Source organism: Desmodus rotundus, chromosome 13, assembly GCF_022682495.2.
Source record: "Desmodus rotundus isolate HL8 chromosome 13, HLdesRot8A.1, whole genome shotgun sequence".
Taxonomy (NCBI): Eukaryota; Metazoa; Chordata; class Mammalia; order Chiroptera; family Phyllostomidae; genus Desmodus; species Desmodus rotundus.
The window spans coordinates 5711855-5729418 of record NC_071399.1 but is presented as its reverse complement, the minus strand read 5'-3'; positions in this window follow the sequence as shown (position 1 = coordinate 5729418).

Here is a 17564-nt window from a genome sequence, read left to right as displayed (position 1 = left end):
ACAACTCTTCCAGTGTGGCCCAGAGATGCCAAAAGGTTGGACACCCCTGCTAGAGTGTCACATAAAAAATGACAACAGCCAACACAACAGTAGCCATCTGGTGTGAATGAATCAAAATTATACCTATTTTTTTCCAGATTGGCAAAAATATATTTTTTGGTGTGCTGCAGAATCTTAGTCACCAGCTTATGTGTGCCATGAGATAGAAATGGTTGAAAATCGCTGCTCTACAGAAATCTGATGGTCCAAAGTCATTCTGAAATTTTTTTAAAAATCCTTACAAAATCATATTTATTAACTTTGTGGCTTACTTAACTGTTGTGCATGAATATTTGATATTTGACCTATTTGACTTAAGCTACAATGCAAAAACTATTTTTATTGCAAGCATGTTTTTGCATAATTATTTTGATCTTTTCTGTTTAGGGTAGACTGTCAAACATCTTTTCAAAGTCGACTTTTTACAATGTTTTGTTCCTTTACTTCTAAGTGCTGAGATAGCAGTAGCAAGAGTGAACAATCCTTGGCTTATGGTCTGCTTCCTCAGACACCTGGTCAGATGGCACCTACTAGCTGAGGGGTCCCCAAAACCCCCTGGAGAAAAGCGCCACCTCCTGTAGCTCTTCATGCTGCTAAGAGAGTGTAACTCTTCTCGAAGGCATATTTCCTCATCCGACATACAATGTATTAATGTATCGATTTGATCTTCTCACTAGAATGCACGTTACATAAAGGCAGGGACTGTGTTTACTTCTGCATAACTGGCAACACTAGGCATATAATAGACAATAAGTTCCTTTGGATGTGGAGCTGAGTTGAATTTGTCAACACTCATCCCATACACATATCTGGTTACAAAGTTCGAAGAGTTTACTGTTACTATACTGACAATATGAACTACTGTCAATATACAAGTGGAACTAATATCAGCATGTTTAATACATTTAAAAATTGTCTAAGTATATTAATTCCAGCTACTGAAGAGATACTCCCTATATACTTCTTTAAATCATGACATAATTTATTGAAGTGTTTTATTTCCTAAACACTGATGTTTCTCTTTTAAGTATTGAGGGTTTTATAAAGCGAAATTTTAAAATATTGTGAGCTTATATTTAAAGGGTTTTCATGATAACATAAATATATAACTTCTCTTTCTTGAAAACTGACTAAAAAGGAGAATGAAAAGTGAAAAGCCAAAAGGTAAATTAGAAGGGAAAAAATACACACACAACTCACACAACCTGTAAAGGGAGCCAGGGAGGAAACATGAATTGGTTGAAAAAATTATTTTGTTGAGGCATTTTGAAAACAAGACAATTATGTTTTCCTATTTGGTAATTTAGATCTATGCTATTATGTTCTATGATTGGCTACAATTCCTTAGTGTGTCTTCCAAAGGTGGGAAATTATATGTCAGACATATAATAAAATAAAATGATGTGCACAAATCCAGTAAATTAGCTATGCCAATAGTGATATTATTCTGATATACTATTAATCTCCTACCTGCCTGATACTGATGCTCCACCTCTCTCTGACCGCCCCGCAGACTAACAAACGTGAAGCGTCAAAGAACAAGAAGCAGGCGCACACCCATCCTCTGCTTCGGAAATAGCACATTTCCTGTATCTTTGAGACTCCTGTGTTCGCTCAGATGCCATCCCAGTAAGTTCCCAAGAAATCCTATAAATTGTGGTAATTACTACCATAGTTTTACTTGTGGCTTTAGTACATATGTATTCATTATATATATTTATATTTTATTATATAAGTGTTACATGTGCTTTTTGGGAGACAACAGAGAAATATTTTAAATATGCTAGCTAAAATAATACTAATTCGGCACCTAATTTAATAATGATCTGGTACTTGCTAAGGAAGCTAAAGCCAAAATGTGACCTTTTTACACTCTCATATCCACTTGTTTAGTTTATGTTGTTGATCAGAACAAAGAAACAGAAAAATATTCTGTGCTCGTGGGTTAGAAAAGTTAATAATGTCCACACTACTCAGAGCTATTTACAAATTTATGTGCTATCAAAAATGTAACAGCATTTTTTCACAGAAATAGAACAAAATATCCTAAAATTCATATGAAATCACAAAATAACTCAAATAGCCACAGCAATTCTGAGAAAAAAAAAAAGAATAAAACTAGAGTATCATGGTCTTTGATTTCAAACTATATTACAAAGTGATAATAATCAAAACACTATGGTACTGGCAGAAATACACCCAAACCAATGGAACATAAATGAGAGCTCAGAAATAAACCCACATGTATAAGGATAACTAATTTTCAACTAAGGAGCCAAGAACATACAATGGAGGAAGGAATGTATCTTTAGTAAATGATTTTGGGAAAACTGGACAAAAGAAAGAAACTAGGCCAGTACTATACACTAATGGATTAAAGGATTAAAGCTTGGAGGTGAGACATGAAACCCTAACATATATACAAGAAAACATGGGTACTAAGCATGGATTGGACCCCAGCAATGAATGGAACAAAGATTAAAAACAAATGGGACTACATCAAATTAGAATGTTTCTGTGCAGCCAAGAGAACTATCAACAAAATGAAAATGCAACCAACCAAATGGGAGGAGATATTTGCAAATGGTATCCAAAGGGCTAACATCCAAAATATGTTAAGAACTCATAAAATTTAACAATGAGAAAAAAATGGACAGAGGATCTAAACAGACCTTTTTCCAAGGAAGACATACCAATGGCCAACGAGCACACGCTAAGATGAGGGCCATCACAGATCAGAAGCGCAATGAGATGTCTCTTCACAGCTGCGGGGATGGCTATCAGCAAAAAGAAAAAAAATTCCACGTGTTGAAGAGAAGGCAGAGAATACAGAACCCTCCTGCATTGTGGGTGGATTGTAAATCGGTGCAGCTACTCTGGAAAAAAGTATGGAGGTTGCTCAAAAGATTAAGAAAGAACTACCACATGACCCAGCTATTCCACTTCTGTGTGTTCACCTGAAGAATAGGAAAACACTAATTTGAAAGGATTCACGTACCTCCCTGGTTCAATGCAGCGTTATTTACAATAGCCAAGGTATGAAAACTACCTAAGGACCCACCGACTGGTGGATGGATAAAAAAGATGCCACACATAAATTAGGAACTACTACCTGGCCATAAAAAAACCATGAAATACTGACATTTGCAACAGCATGGGTGGGCATGGAGGATCTTCCACTAAGTGAAATAAGACAGAAAAGGACAGGAATTACATGCTTTCACTCACGTGGAATGTAAAAGAAACAAACAACAAAAACTCAGATACAGAGAACAGATCAGTTTTCAGAAGGAAAGGCGTAGGGGGAAGGCAAAAATGGGTAGAGGGTGTCACACATGTGGTGAGGGATAGAAATTAAGACTTTTAATGGTGTGCGCTCTATCATGTATACAGATATTGAATTATAATGCCACACACCTGCAACTTAAATAATGTAATAAGCCAATGATATCGGAAAGAAGGAAGGAAGGGAAGGAGGGAGGGAAGGCGGAAGCCAGGGAGGGAAGAATGAAGATGAGCCTAGGCAATACAAAGAAGGGGGCTGTGGGAGAAGTCCCAGGTTACAGGAAGGCACACGGTTCCCAGGACTAGAGAGAGACGCAGGGGAAGCCTCACTGGGAGTCATTTTCCACTGCAGGGTCAGATAAGAGATGATTTCTCTCCCATGTCAATAAAATATATTCTTGTGTTCAGAAAAACATGGATGTGAAAAGAGGGATATTCTGACAACTAAATGTTATATCGGATCCTTAACAATTAGAAAATGATGTTTCCAAGTAGTTCCTGCATGTGGAAAATGTAAGAGGGGAGATTGTTATTTAAAAAAAAAAAAAAAGGCACCATTTTCTAAAAAGAATCGTTAAATGTAAAGTAAATTGAGAGGATCTTTTGTGGCAAACCTCTCTTGCTGTTATTTGAGGGGAGCAAGAGGCTTGTCAAAAATAAAATTGAACTTATAAATATCTTCCTCAAAAGAAAAACTTTTCAGAGAAGGAGAGTCTATAAACTTCCTCTGAAAAACTACATTTTCTGTTTATATTGAGTATGGGGGGGGGGAAAAAAAAAACCTTAGGAAAAATACAGTTCAGTTTTCTCAAAAAGCAAAAGGCTCTCCTACAGAAATGAGATGGGATATAGATTTTTTTCCACCCACTTCACCTAACTGATTTAATGTATTATTCTGAACACAGTAAGTGATTCAGCGAGAACACGGCTCTTATTTACTTCTGCATAGTCTCAGCTGTTTGAGATTATTTACTCAGCAGACCCTGAAGTGAGGTTGCACAGTGTCCAAAGGTTTTCTCTGGGACTTTCACTCCCAGCTCCGACTTCAGTCTTGAGAACTCTATTTTCTCCTACTATGGCGACTGCTTTGCGATTCTGTTCGAAATCAAGTGGAACTATTCTTCTGTTACCGGGAGGGTTAGTGGTTTTGTCTTTACTATCTGCTTACAAAGGACAGAATGCCTACTTCAGATTTGCGAATTACAACCCGGATTTCTGGAGGACATGGTACTTCACTGCCTTGCTAATAACAGTGCGGAGGAGGTGATGCTTACATCTCCATCCACCTCCTATTCCTGCTGCTGATGCTGGTCACCAGCTAGCTGCAGGCTGATTGCTCCCCGTGCCAAAATCCCACTGCACACCCTTCGCGAAATCCATAGCTGGGCTCTGCCATTCACGGGCACCTGTTTCTATAAACTATAAACTCCGAAGTTGCAAGCTCAAAAATACTCTTTTTTTAAACAAAAGAGAAGCAAAAGAAGATTACTTTTTTCTTCTTGTTTGTTTTCTGATACCTTCACTCTCTGCGCTTTCACTGAGAATTATCTGATGAAGTTACACTGAAGTCTTTGCATTGCGAATGCTCTTGAGCAGTACTGAGTATTGCTGAATACAGGCCGTGTTACCCTAAACCTGGGGTTGGCACCCTTTCTCTATAAAAGGCCACGCAGTCAGTAGTTTAGGATGTCCAGCCCACATTGCCACAGCGCCTCATCTCTGCAGTGTTAGCACAAATGCGGCCACAGTCCCTGTGTGAGGGAATGAACGTGTCTGTTTCCGAACAAAAACATTAGGCATGGACACTGGAATGTGACTTTCATATGTTCATCACAGGCCACCCAATATTCCTTTTCCCAACCATTTGCAGATGTGAAAACTCTTTTTAGCTTGCAGGTTGTTCAAAGGCAAGCCCTGCCCACCTTTGGCCTGTGGGCTGTCGTTTGCAATCAACTGCTCTGAAGCACAGGGTTGGAAACTCTGGATTTCTCACATTTTCTGTTAAACATTGTGTAGTCTACATTTTCAATTGAAAACAAAAATAAAACAGACAGACACAAAAATACCCTAAGCATCACTACAACCTGTGTTTCTGTTATGAATATAGGCAATGTGTTTCCCCTAAATATTATATATGTTGAAGCCCTTGGGCTAAGCTCCTTCAGAAACCAGTAAACCTTACTTCTCTGCTTGAATCGTTTGAGTATTTTTTTCTAAGATGAAAAGGATCAATTCTGCAGCATTGTGATTAATGCAAGAAACACATCATGAGCATGTGGGTCTCCCACCAACTTCAAAGCTTTCTTGGATTAAATCCATGGGGCGCAAAACCAGAAGAGAATCAGCCCGGGATCCTCACAATCACGTAGCTACTGTACACTCAGGAAAGCAGCCAAGAGCTAGAAAATGAGTTAGGAATTAAGCTCGGTGTTGCCATCTGCACTGCAAACGTGGGGAATTACACAATTACCTTGTCTCGAGGTATCCATATTTCTCTCCGAATCACTGATAGGATTCACATTTGCATCTTTGCTATTACTAAGTAAATTGGACCTTTAGAAATTAGTGCTTACTTCAGTGAAGTCTGCAACAAGGCAACTTATGAGTAAATTAAATAGCTGAAGGTCACGTATAAAAGCAGTATAAGGAAGCAATGCTCTCTGCTAAATTTTAATCATACATAAATATTCCCCCCAACATGTCTTATATCTTTTTGTGATTATTTCCTGTGTCTCTGAAAGCAAGTCAATGTCCAACTGTCTTCACGGTTGAAACTAGCAGAGAGAACCTGACATCCTCACCAAGGCTGATCCACCATTCGCTGTGGGGCATTCCACTCCTCCCAGCATGCAATGTGTGAACCACACCTGAGTCTGAGCAACACCAGCAGGGTTAGTCACAGACGGATTGCATAGGCCGAAAATAAGAACAAAAGTAGTTAAAAAAGAAGTGTTTAACAGAAGGGAAAGAGGAAAAAAATGCATGTGCTTTATCACTGACTGTCCAGTCCCTGGAATCCCTGAATATGCCATATTCTCTCTTAACCTAGTTTTACCATATTGCTCCCTCTGATAGGGATGCTGCATCCCCACAGACAAATGCTCAAGAGAGTCCAAATGGACTTGACTGATCTCTCCAGGCAATAAAGAACCCCGTCTCTGAGCTCCCATCCTGCCATGTACCCATATTGATGCTAAAGCCCTTATCATACGGTTGGGAAGCGTTATTGTACAACCTGGACTCAAAGCTTATTTCAGACAAGGGTCTTTTCCTGTGTACAGCGGTATCCGTGCCGAGACCTGGAACAGCCTCTGCTGATAAATGCTTAGTCCTAGAGATTCCAGTTTCAGGCTCTTCATCTGGCAGAAGATAAATGGCATGGTCACCAGGGGAGAATCAAGGTAGTGTTAGTCCTTAAGGCAAATTTAATATTAACAAGAATAATGAAAGCAGTAGTAACAGTATTAATGGAATAACGATACGTCAGGTTGTCTGCTACTCTGCTAGGCATGGAATAAATGTTTCCCTCTTCCCCAGCTTTTGGAAGAGACCGAGGAACCTGTGTGAATGTGTATGCTGGAACCTGCACACCAGAGCCTTTATTCCCCCTTCCCCATCTTCCCAAGTGGCCGCCCAGCTCAGCACGAACCTGCCCTCCCTGCAAATGTCAACCCTCTGCTTGAGAAGGAAGTTTCGGTTCTGCACAACTGTTTGGCTCCCTGCAGTCTGATCTAGTTTGTCGGGAAGATAGGAGGGCAGAAGTTTGTATAGTTTGTGTAACTGTTAGAACAAAATTCATTTCCAATTACCCATCACGCACCAGAATGTTAGGAAGAAAGACGATAAGCCAAAAAGAGAGGGAAAAAGCAGTTATCAATGGCAATTCATTTCAGTATGATATTAAGTATCAGCTTATCTTCTGCTCTTCTGTAAATTACATGTGTGAAAGCTGAGGATCTTGTTACATTTGAGTTGTTACAGAGCATGTCTTCTACAAGTTAATGAGAAAGACATAAAGGAATACTAAGTCTCTCAAGGGAAATGGTTATAAGTATGTCAGCAGACTTAATATTTTAAATGATTAAATGAGGTTTTTATTTAAAAATAATGCTCAAATTTTAGTTATTTTTAAAAGGTCATTGAAGACTCATACTCTATTATACTTAATATTAAACTGCAAAATAACCCCATAGCACACAGAAGTAGAAAATTTTATTTCACTTTAATGTAGAAAACCCATGTTTAATGAAGCTCTCACATTCGTCCATGATCCACCCATTATGCATTAAAACACAAACCTGTGTGTGTGTGTGTGTATACATACACCCCACAAATATCTTTGCTAAATCCAAAATTGATTTTTTATTTTCAAAGATTGTTGAAAATATTTGGAATGTACACAGCATTATCTGTAGCTCCAATATATACATACACCACTGAAGATTTCAGATTTATAAATTTTTGTTTTAAATATATATTTCAGCCCTGGCTGGTGTAGCTCAGTGGTTGAGCATGGACATGAGAACCAAGGGGTCACTGGTTCGATTCCCAGTCAGGGCACATGCCTGGGTTGAGGGCCAGGTCCCCAGTAGGGGGTGCATGAGAGGCAACCACACATTGATATTTCTCTCACTCTCTTTCTCCCTCCCTCCCCCTCTCTGTAAAAATAAATAAATAATATCTTTTAAAAATATATGCCTCAGATTTAAAAAATATATATAAAACTGAATTAGAAACAATCAACTAAATCATTTTATACATGAAAATTGTAAAATAATTCAAAATAAAATGGGAAATTTGTGCTGTTCGTTATTTTCGACACATTTATCAGTTGTACAATTGTAACGCAAGATGCTATTATATTTACATCATTGTGTCCAGTTAATCTTTATTCACAAAGTACCATAAAAGAAATTACCACTGTGTTGCCAGCTTTTGCTATTTTATAAGAAGCTGCATTTTGTTTACATTAACACACTTGATGAGAACAGATGGCAGTTACATCTTTTAACAGTTTTTAAAGTATTAATTCCTGGAGTTTAATTTGTGTTGTGTTGTACACTAGGCACTTTAAAAGGTAACACGTTAAAGCTCAGAGTGAATATTTGCGGCTCATTTGGAGCAAGATCATTAAATAGAATTCTGCTGTCATTTTAATTAACTCATTTGGGATGCATCTGAATTCATCATTATCGATAGCTGTTTTTGTAGAAGTTCTCTAATAATGCTTTACCTTCCAAAGGGGAGATGACATACCATACTCATTAGTAATCATAGAGCTGAAGTGGTCTTTCCTATATTTGAAAAGCTAAGCTGTCCACAGCTTTAAGAACTGCATACGTATGATATTGGCTCAGTTCTTCGCTATTTTCCTTGTCATGATAAAAAAAAAAAAACAACACTATTTTTTCTCTCAAATCTTTTGAGATAGAATTTGTACCAATTATTTAAAAAATTATTTCAAGGTTTAAAGAAACAAATTTAGGAATGTTTATGAACAAACTGATAACATAACTAATAATAGTTAACATGTATTAAATGTTAACATTTTGGAGCTAAATTCTCTACTTATATTTAACATTATATGTTTTATTCCAGAAAGAGATATAAGGAAATTACTAAAAAGATGTTAAAAATGAAATTTCAAGAATTGTTGTGGATTTAGGAAATCTCATTTTATCTAATCTTATTCAAGAGAGTTTCATGCTTGTAAGCTAGTCTTTTACAGGTCTGTAGAGGAATATCTCACTCTTAGCATTTGCTCATCCATCCACCCTTGCAACCATCCACCCACCTGATGTACTCATCTGATGTTGGACAGCCCCCTAGGCACCAAGGCTGTGGTGGGGGATGCCGTCTACAGCACTGCCGTTCTCCAGCCACTTCCTGACTAGGAGGGGAATGTGGACTTGCTTTCACAGGTAAATGCACAGCACATGCAGGCAATAATGCTTTGAAATATTTAAAACCAGGATAAAACAGACAGTCCTGGAATTGTTGGTGGTGGTGTTTTTAAAGATCTCACAACCTCACCAACACACCATTAGCATCATCTCCTTACAATCTCTGGAGAAGAATCTCTGAAAACTAGCTAGACGTATGCAAATTAAATGAGTGATTTATTCCTCTTCAGAAAATGTTGAAGTTTCCTGGAAATGAATGATTTTGAAGTTTTTTGGGTGGGAAGAAGTAGGGTTTAAAACTTTGTCTTTAAATTTTCCACTCAGCTTGGACCTTTAGCCATGTTGACTAATATCCACCCAAAGCCTTAGCCCTCCTTGGCATATGGTTTAATAAATTTCTTCAAATGAATGAATGAAAAATAATAGCCACTATGTAATAAGGATATCATGCATTCCATAATCTTTTTTAAGGATTCTCTAATTCTTATAATATTCTTGCAGGATGGGTGCTGTTGTTTTCCTTATATAGAAAATTTAAATTACAAGTTACTACATCACTTTCTAAACATCACATAGCCTTAAATATGTGGCAGACCTGAGATTTACACCCCACCTCTGTCTCATTTCCAGTGTTACACTTCACCATCACCCTTGTATTACCATATTTTGTTAGCCCTTATTCTACTACCAGTAAGTTAGTGGATGTTTATGAATTTAAAAAGTATTTTTGCCAGTACTAACATTATATTTAATATTGCAACTTTAAAGTTCATACAATAAGGCATAGATTGGAAGTAAAAAAGAAGATGATTACAAAACTAGAGTAAGAAAAATATTCCAAAACAAATTAAAGAATAAAATCCTTCAAGAAGGCAAAAGGTTAAAAGTAACTGGTGAAAACACATTAGCATTGTTAGAAGACAGGCTAAAGAACCAAAGTACAGATCCTGAAACGATCACCCATTTCAAACATAGAAATGAGCAAGCATTAAAGTAATAAAACATACAAGCAATGGGAGTATAGTCATATTCAATTTGAAATGTTTCTATGATAGCATCTGTCACCTGTGCCGTACCTAGCAACCATCAATAAAATAATGGAATATGTCGTTAAAAATCACATTCTGCCTGGACTCATACTGCATGAGGCATACACAGCCGACGTGTTAGGCAAGGGATAGGCCACGATGACAACTCCTGAGCTCGCCACGAGTAGATGGAGTGTTAAGTTCTGCACCAGAAAGAGTTCATGGGGCCTCCAGCCCTGGTGCACCATGGGGTATCAGGCTGTAACTTTTTACTGTTCCCTGCACACTTTGTTGAAAAGGCAGCATAGTTTATCCGAAAAAGCACGTGGCCTGGAGCGCAGAGCTCAGGACCCTAGTCTCACACCTGCCCTGGTCTCGCTTCAGGTACATGAATGTGTATTTGGTTTGAACAATCTATAAAATGAGAGGGTTGGGCTAGGGAATCTTGGGAATCTATCACTTTGCAATTAAAAATATATATGTATATATATTCATATGTGGGTCTGTATATATGAATGTGTGCATGTGTCTTCAACGAACTGTTTTCTGAAAAAGTGAAAAAGGTAAGATTTGGAATGCAAAATACCTTTCCTTCCTGTGTAATGAAACAAGTTCTTGAAAAGAACTGTACTTGGCAAATGCGCTTGGTTATAATTCTGCAGTTTCTTGTAGCAGGATTTCATTTAAATCATGATGAAAGCTTATGAGGAATGGTGAAGAAATGAAATGAATATAGACCAGAAACACCTGGAAAAGCTTATTAAGAAGGCCAGCATGCTGAAGGAAATAGGAGCATAATTGAAGAACTCTTAATGTACATTTTATGAGCACATTTGTTCCTGCGGAGGCCATAAAGCAGAAAAGTAGCCGACACAATTTCTTTATTTCTGTAAAGCAGAAAGGATCCAAATATACGTTGGGCTATTACTATCTAATTTAATGACCACTGTGGCAAATGTCATAGAAACAATTTAAAAGGATCAAATGAAGCATATTTCACATTTTGATTAAGGCAAATACAAGCTATTTCACAAAACTCATCACTTTTCTTTGGAAATGCTATTTCTGTATTTCTAGCACAAGATAATAACATCACAGGAACATTCCCCAAAAGTCGCTGTGACACTTTCAAGCTTTGAGGGAAATGGTGAGCATTTTATGGCACCAATTATTAAATAGGACATGCACATTCCGTATTTATAATGTTAATTTAGCCTCAGTTTGGGAACATATGGAGAAATGTCCCTTGAAAAGTTTGTAGTATACACCACAAATCACCCTGGAAAAGAGCTTAACTCTCAAGAAAAGAAAATGTTTGTGGAACAAAGTTACATTATTTTGAAGCACTAAAATATTCATGTAATTGTTTATAAATAAATCAAATATAGCAGAATAAGTTCTATTTATATTCTGAACTGAAAAACCAGTGGAATAATTGTTTAATTTCAGTTTTCTACTTTGACTCATAGAGCATGGAGATAGGATATAAAAAAAGATATGCTGTAACAGGAGGACTTCATACTCCAGAGCATTACAAAGACATCATGTTTCCCAACCCTAGCGGAAGAGACCACCTAAAGAAATAACACAGAGTACACAGAAAGGGGGATTCACATAATCAACAAATGGCTTGCCTTTCATTACAAGGTCTGGCAGAAGAAATGCCTGGTTGAATGCATTTGGTAGGGTAATACTATGGATGTATTAATTTATAGTTTGAATTTGAATTTCACCTAAAATGTCATATGATGTGCTTGAAAGTGGTATTGTTATGTTACAGAATCACATGCTTATGATTTTGTAATAAATGATTTTGTAATAAATAGGGGTGTTATTTTGTGCTGGGCCCTGTATATATAAAGTTCATTAAATCATACATCAAACATAAGTAGCAAGGAATATATAGTGACTCAAGAATTGTTAGTAATTTTATTCTATGCAATCTCTTTCAAATAAAACTGATCATATATATATTAATTTATAATCATGACAACTTCTGACAACCTCAGAAAAGGAGCAGCAAAGCACAGTTGACAACTCCATCTTTTCAGTCTGATCTGCAAAAACAAAAGAAATAAAAGAAAACCGCCAAGCTAATGTGGTTATTTATTCCACAAAGAGTTTATGATGTGAGAAATGTGGCTATATAAAGATCTACCTAGAGTGGATTTTATCCTACTATTCCAAGTAAAAACAAACACTCCTGATGGCTTCGAACTTTCCAGGGAGGTAGTATTGGTCCCGTTCCTATTCTCCCTTTACTGATGGACACCCCCTTCTCTCAGAAGCCCTCACAGACCAAGTTCAGACATCAAAGTTGCCTTTGCCTGGGCAGAAATACTTTTCCTAAAGACCTCTTTAACACTAAAGTCTAATCAACTGCGGTAGGCTGAACGTCCTCAAACATGTCCACATCCTAAACCTTTGGAACTTGACAACGTGATTTCTCTTACATTGCAATGGGGGCCATGTCTCTGGAGATGGGAAGACTATTCTGGATTACCCAGGTAGGTAGGTGCAGGGTTACCCAGGTAGGCACATTGTGATCACCAGGATCCTTGTAAGAGGGAGGCAGGAAAGGGAAGAGTCAGACAAGAGACGTGATCAGGTGATCGCGCAAGCAGAGGGAGGGGGTTGTGGGACTGTAAGCTTCTAGATGATGGGAAAGGCCAGGAAATGGAGTCTCCCCAGGAACCACCGGACTTCCGACCTCCAGGACTAAGACATAAGAAATCGGCACTGTTCTGAGCCTCTGCTGTGGCTCTCTGCTAGGGCAGCAATCAGGAACGAATGCACCACTCCATGGCAAACGAAACCAAAATGGAATCGTCTGGATCCTGGTTCTTCAGACCCAGTTTCACATTTAGTCTCTGCCTCAAACATCCCTGTACAACCATCTGTGCTGTTCAAGAGAACTGAAGGCTGAGAGGTAGGTTGCAAGGAAAACCGTTTTGATTTCATGGCTAACAAGTGCCTATTAATCATGTCTGTGCTTATCGCCACTGAAGGTTAAAAGACCATTCTGCATATTGCATCATGAAAATAGCTGGGAAACAGCAGCTTATTCTGCTTCTCCTTTAAAACCCGCAGATTCTTGGTGAAAACTGTATTTTCAATACCATATACGAATTACCAGGTTTTATCAGTCACGGCCTTAATTACATTAAAGAAAAGGGAGACACATCTTTTGTCTGCAAAGGTGATTTTATAAAACACAGATTGTGAAACATTTAAATAAAACAAATACGGCGTATGTGGGTGTGTCAGACCGCGTCCTGCACACTATGATGAGCACAGTGAGTGTTTATTTTTTTCCTTGGTGCTCACACGCTGTGAGCAGAAGCCCCGGGGCGATGAAGAAGAGTATGTTCACAGCGCGGATTACTGGGGTCACCCAAGGAGTGCTTATGCAATAGATGGAATATGGAAACTGTAGGGACCACTGTTACCCAAAACGCATGACAAGAGGAACCATGGACCTTTGTGAACTTTTTCCCCGACCTCTAACCCGAGGGGATCTCTCCGGCTTTGAGGGTGCTGTCCCCGTCGGCTTGCGTGACTGCTGGACTACAGGGACAGTGGAGGCTGCAGGAAGACGTACTGTCTGGCACCTGCCCTCCTCCAGACTGCAGGTTCTTGGAGAGCAGGGCTTTGTCATCTGAATGTCACCTAGTCTGCAGGTGAGGAAGCTGCAGTCGCGTTCGGGGTTGTATTTGGCCACTGTAAATTTCTTCAATGCCTGTTTTCATCATTTACGGTATCGTTATAAACTATAACAAAGGCATCTAGTTCTTCTCACAATAAAGAATGATTGTGAAGGGTTCAGATAGTAAAGCCTCGCCAAGAAAGGCTTTTCTTGGACTTTTGTTACTTTTTTTTTCTGTAAATCATACAATCAACAAGGGATAAATCTTCCTTTTTTTCACAAATTAAGCATGTGCAAATTATGAAAGATTTCACACACTGTGATTATCAAATAGTTCAATTACCCATATTTTCTGAGTCGTCTATAAACTCAAAGGATTTATATTAACATCATTATGTTATAAATCTAAATTGCATTTTAGGAATATTCCCTTAAATGTCTTTATCTACTAAATTAATGAAAATATTAGCTTTGGTAGTATCAAAAACCCCTGATATATAAAATTAGTTCTGAAGAGTTTCATTCTCTTTCTTTTATTTTTTGTCCAAAATAGATTTATTCTGTAAGTATAAAATAACATTTGAAGTAAACTTTTAAAGCATAACTAACTACATCATGTTTACAAAACCACCGCCAATGACCCCAGAAGGCTTGCGTTGACTCGGCAGCCAGCTCATATGTTATGTAAGTTAACGTTAATGTGGGTTGTTAAACAAAAACACTTCAAACCTAAATGTTTCCCTTTGCCACCAGGATGCCACATTACCACATTCCTATTTACCGGAGCTTAACTAGACTGACTTGTTCTGATTTTGGACACACACAATTTCAGGTTTCCAATTTGAAATCACAAATACAGAGTGGTTGCACACACACACACACACACCTACACAAAGAGTCACACGGAGGCTTACTTTCGCCAAGGTGAACTTCAAAAACACAGCCTGAAGAGGATTGATTTTGGATGCTAATTGCTGTTCTGCAGGTGTCATCCCCTTCGTGGTCCAGACGGGATGACAGAACAGGCGCTACCTCTGTAATCACTTTCGGCAGCAGGGATGCAATGCTGGGAGGTGATGTGGAAAATATGGACCAGGCCTTTCATCCATAATTGATTACAAACCGAATGCATTATTCCAGAAACCACAATGTCCGTCACAGCTCATTCCTATTACACTATTTTTGCCTGTTGCTCTCATGCTTTTAATGGAGCATGTCCATGAGTTTTGAAAATTGGACTAGTAAACCAAAACAAAGCTCTCTTACTGCAGTTATAGCAAATGAATGCTCTAGAGCCCACATATTTCCTTATATCTCAAATTCCATAAACCACACACAAATAATACACTCTGTGTCTGAGAATATTGAACATTAACTAAAAGATACAGTTTCATTGGGGACCACGTATGTGATTCTTTCTGCCTTCATAAATACAATATATTAACCTCTGTAGAGCAGTTGGTTGAACAGGTTATCGCATTTGGACTGTGACAAATAAAAGAGAGTTAAAATAGTACTTTTAAGATTATATATCTGATAGAATCCTATACGGCCATGAATGTTATTCTAGTTTTTGCATTCAGCGATGCAATATTTAATGGTATGCACTTATTAGACATTGTGGTATCTTTAACATGCATTAAGTTAATTTATATTACATAGAATATATAATTTCCCTAATATCTCTAAGGGACCTAAAATTTCTAAGATGTTTCTATGCATTCTCCTTTTTCATTAATTGAAGGCTAGTTAATCAAATCTTAACCAATGGCCAGTGACATGTCAGAAGCAGTCCAATGTGTTCAGGAAATACTTAGTGAGAGAACCAGAAAAACTGAGAATCGACTGACTGAATCAACCCGTATCTAAATTAGTCTCCTGTCATAATTACACACTTTTTGCCAGAGGATGAGGCGGCTTCCCCTTACTTAACAAGTATCACCATACCCTGCATACGTGCTGTGTTTGAGGTGACCTGCTAGAGGCTGGGAATTAAAGACTGTGCAAAATGCACACTGAGTGGGAGGCTTGCAGGGAACTCAGACAAGCAGACTCGCCATCCCTCATGTCGGAGGACAGAGTTAAGGGGACGAGAGTGTTCTAGGCAATGAGGCTTTTTGGAGAGAAGAAAGACTAACTAGATATGTGAATGGTGAGCAAGAATCAGCCAGGTAAGGAAAGGAGTTGTGAGCGGGAGTGCCAACGGCTCCCAGAAGAGGATAGGGTGTGAGCAGACGTCGCACCACCCTGATTTCTTCAGATAAGTGGCATGGCTGGGGCCAAGCCGTTGGGCAGACACGAAGTGTACTGACCTGGCTGGAGTGCAGAGAGGACAGGAGACGGTCAAGAGACATAACTCGGATGTCAGCAAAATCTAGAGGCGTGCAAGGAGTTTGAGAAATTTAGAATTTTCCTATAGGCAAACGAGAGCAATTAAGCATTTTTTAGAAGGAGATGAGACCTGTTAGATCTGCATCCCGGCAGAGTGGCAGAGGGAATAGAAGTCACTTCAGTCGAGAAAGCACTGATCTGTAGTCATGACAGTTTCTCCTGTGTCATTTAGTTCCATCACTGTCCCTGCAACTGGTCACGTGGGTGGCAAAACTGTACCGAGAGATCATGGCAACAGCTACCTGTCGTCAATGCCTGGGGAAGTGACGGCTCCCCGGCACTGCTAATTTCCATTGAAAACAGCAATTAATAATACAGACATATGTACCTAAATAGGTCTGAGAGCCTTCTTTCATAATTAAATATGCTTTTCATCTTCTTCTGTGATCACTTATATTCATTTCATTATTTTGACCTATTAATATTTTAAGCATTATATTTTATTCAAAATAAAGTAGTTACTATTTCAAATTAAAACCTGTACTTTTTTCATAATGGATGCAAATAAGAAAATAGGGATGATGAAATATATACATATAAATGACATGTTTTATGTTTGAAAACATTAATGTGTATAAGTGTGTTTATATGTCTTTAGGTATGCATTTATCTAAAGTTCTAGGTCAGACCTATATCACTCATTGCTCTGACATAATTTATTTATGAGATTATAAAGAACAGACAATAAATAGACTTAATTTTACACATTATATCTTTGTGTTGTACTTGTTAATTTTGTAATTACTTGAGGTCTATGAAATGTAATAGAATGTATTTCAGACAGCTTCTAGTGTCTTGATAAAAATTAAGCCTCTCTTCAATATTAAGTATATTCTACCTTGGGCAGCTATCAGACACATCACATGTGTGCAGGTGCAGACATGCATGTACATGCATGCACACACAACACACATGCATAGCACACACATGTATATGCATGCCTTCATTTATAGGTACAAGCATGCACACACACACTTACACAGATTCTCATGTATGTGTATGTGTACATATGTGTGTGTGTGTGTGTATACACATAGTGTGTATGGGAAAAGTCTTACCATTGCTAATATAAGGGTAACGGTTTGCATGGCATTTATGTAACCTGGCAGTCAAGTTGAGTGGGCTGGAATGCACATGTGTGAACAGTGATGACTTTACTAGTCAGTGAGGGTGGCAGACACCATTGAGTGAACATGTGTACACGTGGCTGTGACATTCAAAATGACTGAGGAAGTAGAGCAACAAATCTGCATCAGATTTTGCATTAAGCTT